Genomic DNA, 7,924 nt, shown 5'->3' on the forward strand with positions numbered 1-7,924 from the left:
CAGGTGGGAAATCCAATGGGCTATTAACACCGAATCTGTATTGAATTACGACCAAATAATGATATATATCCTGAGGTATGTACCGTTAATCCACTAGAATCCATTATTCTGTGTGTTTATATAATTGTATAATTTTATTGTCATTGCTTGGTATTTCACTACCTTTATTGGTACACCTCTACATTGAAATCTGCAAGGATGAGCATATTTATTAGCACGTGATATAAATTAGACTCTTAGATGCTATATATCCAGGTTATAAATAATGAAGTTAATTTATGGAAGATGGAAATGAATGGAGTATGATGCCATGCTCAGACTATTACAATTTAATTTGGAAGAAAATATGACTTTTTTTTACAACTAATTTTAACAAGTTCGGCCTACTTTCACTTTTGGTACTTATAAGTAGCAAAAAAAAAAAAAAATCTACCACTTATAAATAACTGAAACACAAACACCTAAAGAAAAAGTAGTAAGCACTTGCAAAAAGCAAAAAACAAACACCTCCTTAGTTTGGTTTCACAGTAATTACTACTATTACGTTTAGAGCACGCACATGTTAGGTCTGTATAATCTTGAGCTTAACAATTGATGTAATTTCCTAAAACCTTTTGTGCAGTGAGATATTCCCTTTCTATGTGTATTTCAGTGTATTGTGTAATAGCAATGGAATTTGGTTTTCCAGACGTAAATAAAGTTCAAAATCTCTACCATAAATTTGTTTAGGCTTCAAATGATCTTTTATTTAAACCAGGGCCAACTTGACCTCTACGTCCAGTAACATTTATGTTTCTACATTCTTATTATGTTTGACCATATTCAGTATAAACTTAGAGATTTAACAATTTTAAATTATGATTGTATTTGTTTTAAGATGTTATGGAGTATATTGAAGAAATAAAGCCAAAATATGGTAAAATGAGTTTAATGGGATTGCATGGAATGAGAAGACCAGCTAGGCATAGCTTAAGGTTTTCTTTTTTTCCCCAGATAATAAGAACTTAAGGTTGCCTAAGGCCTCAGACTGAGTTCTTTATATTAAATTCACAATCCACATAGATGTTATAGGTACTTCCATTGTTTGTATATATTTAATTTTGTTATGAACTACTTATTATTTATATTTGTTTCTTTGGTGAAGGCATTGGACAACTTGAAAACCTCCACCATCTTACTTTATATTTGTTATATGTTTTTCAAAGCTACTATGCCATAGTGTATGACAATGGTTGAAATCCTTATTTATTTGAAGTATTGACTTACTAAAAATGTATCTCAATTAGTAGAGTATACTATAATTAACATGGACATTTAAATTGAACCAGCCTTTTTTCTACCATCAAATACCCTTGATAAAATATTAAAATCAATTATTCAATGCCTTTAAGAAGGACTACTTTGTCATTTCAAAATTTAATACCATCTATACCCTTAAGATTACATGGTCACTTAAGGACGTATATGTAAATTCAGGTAGGAAATCAACTATACGCCCTTATTCAATTATTCGCGGCTTACCCTTCAGTAATTGCCAAATAAATACCTTTTATTCCGAAATTAAATTCAAGCAAACCAACCGTCTCTTTTCTTCTGCTCTTCTTCTTTTCTCTCCCAAATCTCCATAATTTGCTCTCCCTTAAATTGAAAGCCACAAAAAAAAAAAAAAAAACATACCTGATTGTCTCTCTACTGCCGATTATTATTAGAAGTCACGCGAACAAAAAAAAAATCGGTTTCAAAAGGTAATATATTTGTCCTCTATTTAATTACTTGATTTCGATATCGATATCGTTATCGATTTAAAGCCCTTGCGCATCTCTTTGTCCTCTTGGTTCATGTTTTTTTTTACTCTAACACTATATTGTTTTATAAATGTCTCGCTCAGGTTCTTTCCATTCCCTTCTGCTCTATGGGTACTGACTGAAAGCATTGAGGCTTCAATAATGAAAACTGCTACACCATAAAATGTGAAGTATGACAAATAGACTTACATAATCGGGCCTTTGCTTTTCGATGCTCTTTCGTTTGTCGAGACAGCAACAGAGCCTTTGAACCCGACCAAGTGATCAAAAAAAGGTTGATTATTTTAGGTGTTAGTTGGGGAGTTATATTGGATTGTATAACGAAGGACCTTAGGGAGCTCTATTCTAAAGTGAGGCTAAACTCTATATCATTGTGTATTTGTGTTTTATAGATCGACATGATTTTTTTACTTGAAGTTGACAACCATACGGTGTTTCTCTAGGTGCCTGATCCAGTGCTGTATTTTGGAGAGTGATATCTGAGTAATGTTTGAATGTTAATAGTCTTAAAGGTATTTCTCTTCTGCCATCTTCGAAAAATTGGCAATTTAGATTACCTATTCTCATGTTTACGAATATTTTGTCACCGTGTTTCTCGACTCACAACCATGTATCTACGGCCGTTGGTACTGACCATATATTAATGTCAGTTATGATAAAAGCTCTAAAAGTTGACACTCCATAAACAACTTTCTACAACAAAGATAAAAGCATAAGATTGTTTCCCTTGCTGTGCACTTTTTTCAAATTGTTTAGTGGTAGAGGGAACAATGGGGATTCTATTTAGTGGTTTTTAATCAATTAGTCATTGTTTTTGTGATCTTTTATTGGAATTGATCTTTTGTGTACTGGTTGTTTTTGGTATATGTTGATCAGCTTATTGGGTTAAATAAGATAATTATGATATTGGGGTAAATTGAGTCTTAGCCTCAAATATAAGCAGCATATAAGACAAGATGTGAAGAAGTCTTCTTGATAAGGTATGGATGACTATCTGCAAAATCAACACTGCGTATGTTGTCTTGCCTGCTGTGTAGATTCTCAAGATTGATTATTTAGTTTACATTTCCTATAGTAGATAATTTTGCAAATAAAATAGTGAATATGCAATATAAGTTTAAGTTTACTTTCGTTGCATTACTTCTCAAGATTTAAAAGATCTGCTTTTCTGTTTCAGATTATGAGGACTCCTTGACGTACTCATGAATGGGAAGGTTCTACTATTGTCATTGATCGTGTAACACCAAAGGCAATTCACGAGAACCATTTTTCTTTAGCGTTTAAGAATGATTAGATTTTTTTTCCTTTGATATGGACTATGCTTTCCATATTTATTAGTAATGCAATCATATTAAATTGAGCTGGAGATTATCCGACCAGGGATTGACATGAGCATGGACCATTGAGACAAAATATTGTTTTCATGAGAATAACAACTCCATCCTCATAGTTTTCTTGCTTAATGCGTTTGATATCTGAGTCCTATCAATCTTAATTTCAGGACAAGGACACAAGGCCACCTAGCATAGTGAGTCATGGGAGATATGAAGCATACAATTCCTATATGACATTGGCAACTAGATATGTTGCATTAGGTGCTCCTACATTATATGGCCACCCAGCAACAGCGTGTGGCAGTAAGCCTGATTGCTACTCTGTTTATGTGAATGCTTGGAGTAACTTTAAATATATCGAATAACAAATTCAATTAATTTGTTGACTTTGTTAATAGTGTAGGAGTACTGTTATAACCAGTTATAGGATTGGGCGAAAGAAGATCTTTGTTGGCAGGCTCTCACAGGAGGCTAGCGCTGATGATATTCGTCAGTATTTTGGCAGATTTGGTCGTATCGCAGATGTTTATGTTCCAAAGGTTTGTGCATATATTTAACATTCCTAATATTGAATTGGCACTCAACTCCCGTTGCCTACTGGTCACCTTGGGAGGTTGGGCCCAAGGTATTGGGTTCAATTCACACCTTCACTGTTATGGGAAAGGGCTTAAGTGAGAGTTAAGGTGACCACAGGATTGAAAGTGAGAGTTAAGGTGAGCAATTTGAGGGCGTTTTAAAGGCGACTGTATGCTTTTTAACACTAGCTGACTACCGAGTGCATTCAATAATTTTTTACTTAATATAGTATCAACTCCTGATTACTTTCTTTAATTATAAATATACATTACGTTTCTTCCGTGTGTCGCACTTATTATTTTCTAGGTGAGATTTGGATTTTCTTTACAAATTGTGCGTGATATATTCTTTGACCTATTAATGTGACAAATTTCAAATAGTTTGTTGTTAGCAATTTCAAATACCAGGAGGTGCATAACGTCCACTAGCAGCAACAACAGCAGCCCAATGTGTGGTAGCAGCATCAACAATTCAATCTGCAGTGGCCACGTCAAGTAAATATGTACCAGCCACTGCAAGGTAATGACAATGGGAGAGGCCGAGGTAGGGGAGCAAGAGGAAGAAGGGGTGAGTAGGGGGTGGGCAAAATAGTTTAGTGAAGAAAGACCATAACACCAGTGCAATCAAGCCATGCCCCTGTCTAAAACCATTCTAATGCACAAGCATACAAGACTCAGCTAAGGGTGGTGGATCAATCAGCTGCGTGTCAGTGTTATTTCCACATCATGGTGACTCCATCGAACAGAAGGTGATTTCCTTTTTACTTTGCATTTACGTTGACACTATAACAGCTCAACTATATGTTTTGCAAGTGTGTGAATAAGCACCTGCTCTTATTGTTTTTCATGAACTTCCTCTTAAAAACATTGTCAGTTATACATGTCGTCTTGGGTTTGGATTCAACCTGTATAGGTAATTTAGTTTCCAATAGGAATATCATTCGATATCAAGCCATTCATAAAGCTTCGAGATGTTCAATCTCGGCTTTTTTTATGTTTAGCATGAGAACAGCAACATTTTGGTGGTGGCAACAATGGTTTGTTAAGGGGCAAATAAAAGTACATTGCCTCTAAAGACATACATTTTTGGCACTACAGAGTGTCACTGCACTCAATAAGGCAAGCCTAACAATAAAGAGCAGACAATGGTGAAAAAGAAAAGCACACATGACATTGGCATTAACACTTGATTAACCACAGTACATTGTTCACATAAGCCTGAAGCTTTAACTATCAATTTTATACTTGCAACTTTCCCAAGTGTCAAAAGAAAGTCAAGGAGCATTTAAATGAAGCATATCTACACTTTCTCTCTGCAACAGAAATGACTTTGAAAGAATGATCCCAAGACTTAAATTCTTTATCATCTACTATATAAGTTGCAGCTCTTAAAGCATATATATTTACTCTATGCAGTTTCTATTGCTTCTTACATGCACATCAAAATTTTTGTTACCTGATTATTTTTCTGGGTATACTAAATATGTACAATTGTCCTTCCACATAGTAGTTGTCTATTTTACAAGTTTGCTTGTGTAGGGTCTATTATGTTGAAAGCTCACCAGTTTTTGGAAAATATGCTAAATGAAGCTTCTTTTCCAGTAGCCATCACCTTGCAAAACTACAATGACAATGTTCTCAAATTCCTCAAAGACTTGATATGTTGCAAGCCCACGCTAATTTGAAAAGTTTATGGCTAACAAGGCCGTCAAACCTGCTATTGTAGCTATTCGCTTCGGGTGCAGCTGAAACGATGACTAATATCTCAAGCAGTCACAATTTATGATATTCAAATCATTGTCGAGGATCTATCTACTTAATCTGATCTCTATCAGCAGTTGAACTACTTGCCCAATGCTGTTATAGCTGCTGTAAGACCGCTCCTTATTTATTGAAATGTATATAAATTGTTTTTATCAGGCACTAATTTAACAATGGTTTTCTTTGGGTTATACAAATAATAGGTCGCTTTCTCACTTCCTTTGAAGATTCAAGCGGGATGAATTGGAACGCGAACCTCAAGTGTGCACCCATGCATATAGCAAATCCAAACTTCAGTGACGGCTATCTTTGAACGAGCTGCACCCTGTAGCAAGAGGTTAGTCTAATGATGTGTTAGTATATATTTTATATATGTTCTTAATCCGATATGCCAGTGCTATCCATTCAATAAAATTGTTAAACATCAAGGAACTAAAATAATGCACTTGAATTGACAATATATATGTTCACCTTTTCGAACTTTTTTGTCATACATGTGGGAGTGTGTATCATAATTCCTTTCCTTTGCTTGCGTATGTTCCTAACACCTTTTGTGCATGTATGGTTCCTTACTGGAAAGTCCAATTAGCAGCAAGTTTCTTCATTGTTGCCTCTCTTTTTGGTCCATTTTACCTTGCAATGCCAGTATCATAAATAACAATTGCTTTTCACCCTTCAATTTTTTTGCTACACACATACTTAGCTTAATGTCTTTGTGATTTGATATTTTGATTTAATTTGCAGGTTATTCTAACAAGCTAACCAATAGGTTACGTCAATTGGGCTGAAGGTCGAAACAATCATGATGTTTACAAACCTATTATCAGAAATGATATGCTGAAGAAGGTCCTGGAGACAACAGTTCCAGTTTTTGTTGCTCTAGACAATCGTAAGAGGGAAAAATACATCGATTTACTTACTCTTTTTCAACAAAACACTTAGGTGAAATATGATGGAACCGACGATGAACGATTTCATGATGCTGGCCCATGCCAAATCAATACGAGATTTTCTGCAATGGTGGATGGGAAGAAGCAGGACCAACCTTCCCAACATAGTGTGCCATTTCTTCCCTTTTGAATTCATCTAAGTTATCTCGAAAATGAAAGTCGAGTAACTATTATGTCCAACTCAGTCTAATAAATACTAAGTACTTGACTCTGCTCAAGCTTTCATCAGGCGTACTATATTGTTTTCTTTAGTAGTGTTCGAATTGTACTCGCATCTGCAAAATAAATGTGCTTAACATTTGATCCAATCAATAAATTTTTATTTATTGAATAGAAATTACTTATTTAAACATTAGGCTGAATTCAAACGGATGCATCAAATATGTTTCTCTGAACCAAATTTGCTTCCACTTCTAAAGGTGACCCTAATGTATGATGTATACACACAATAATATGTGCAGAAACTAACCTCATATATTAGGGATATTCTAAGTTCCTATTTGGAGATTCTTCCATATCTAAGTCCAGACTTTTTGGATATTCATCCATGCCGTTACGATGGATATTAATTTATACATTACAATGGGTCCTAAGATGCAACATCAAAATTACTTTTATATGCTCTAATCAACACTCTTCTTTATCATTTCTATTAGTAGAGTCACCCTCTTGCTATGCTCTAATCAACACTCTTCTCTATCATCTCTATTAGTATAGTACACCCACCTCTAATGCTTCAGCAAATTAAAATTTTTTGTGTCATAACCATTTTCACTTAATTAATTCTATATTTGAACTCCATTAGCTACATCTGCTTTTATTTTGACACAAACAATGCTAATTGCTTTTGTGTCCTTATTTAGATAGATTACTATTACATGGTCAAGTACAAACACTTTACTATCGTTCCATTTTTTGTTCTGCAATTAGATACCATCCCAATTAAAACTAATATTTTCAAGTGTGCAATGTTGGATATTATTGTGGGTTGGGTGTTAGCGAATATTTTTCATGGTGTTTCATATTATCAATCATTTTTCTATATCTCATTGACGTATAAAAAACCATCACACATAATAAAATCAAGCATACCACACAATATTATGTACCGAATTTGCATACACGACCGTTACTATATATATATATATATATATATATATATATATATATATATACTTGCGTTATTAATTAGATGATTGGTTTTATAGATTTGTATTGGCATCATCATGTGATAATTGTGAAAATATGGACAAAGATTTTAAATAAACGGATTATAAACCAACAAGCAAGGGTCGAAAACACATTATTACAAATTATTAGATTCAAGCATAACTGCTTCAAAGCAATTAGATTAAATTCTTACGCTTCCAAAACATTGGTACCAATTATGGGCTTTCAATTATCCTGTCACATTAGCCCAACTGAAACCTTCGCCACCCTCTCAAATGCTTCTGTCTCCCCATCTCTTCAAAATTCAACATAACAAAGTTTCTTTCTAG

At 34.2% G+C, this 7,924-nt stretch overlaps 1 long non-coding RNA gene across 10 annotated transcripts; it reads left to right on the plus strand.

The window, feature by feature from the left end:
- Window positions 1-1,535: 1,535 nt before the first annotated feature.
- On the plus strand, window positions 1,536-6,762 carry LOC147479164 (uncharacterized). 10 transcript variants are annotated; one of them, XR_015203809.1, is made up of 10 exons: window positions 1,540-1,745; window positions 1,889-2,155; window positions 2,249-2,317; window positions 2,983-3,054; window positions 3,307-3,442; window positions 3,538-3,678; window positions 4,107-4,463; window positions 5,254-5,585; window positions 5,679-5,812; window positions 6,220-6,762. It is a non-coding gene; the product is annotated as an uncharacterized LOC147479164 (long non-coding RNA). The 10 variants fall into 10 exon arrangements; XR_015203807.1 differs by having other exon boundaries at window positions 1,541-1,745; window positions 4,096-4,463; XR_015203808.1 differs by having other exon boundaries at window positions 1,539-1,745; window positions 5,254-5,812.
- The last annotated feature ends 1,162 nt before the right edge of the window (window positions 6,763-7,924 follow it).

This window comes from Coptis chinensis, chromosome 8 (genome assembly GCF_015680905.1).
Source record: "Coptis chinensis isolate HL-2020 chromosome 8, ASM1568090v1, whole genome shotgun sequence".
NCBI lineage: Eukaryota > Viridiplantae > Streptophyta > Magnoliopsida > Ranunculales > Ranunculaceae > Coptis > Coptis chinensis.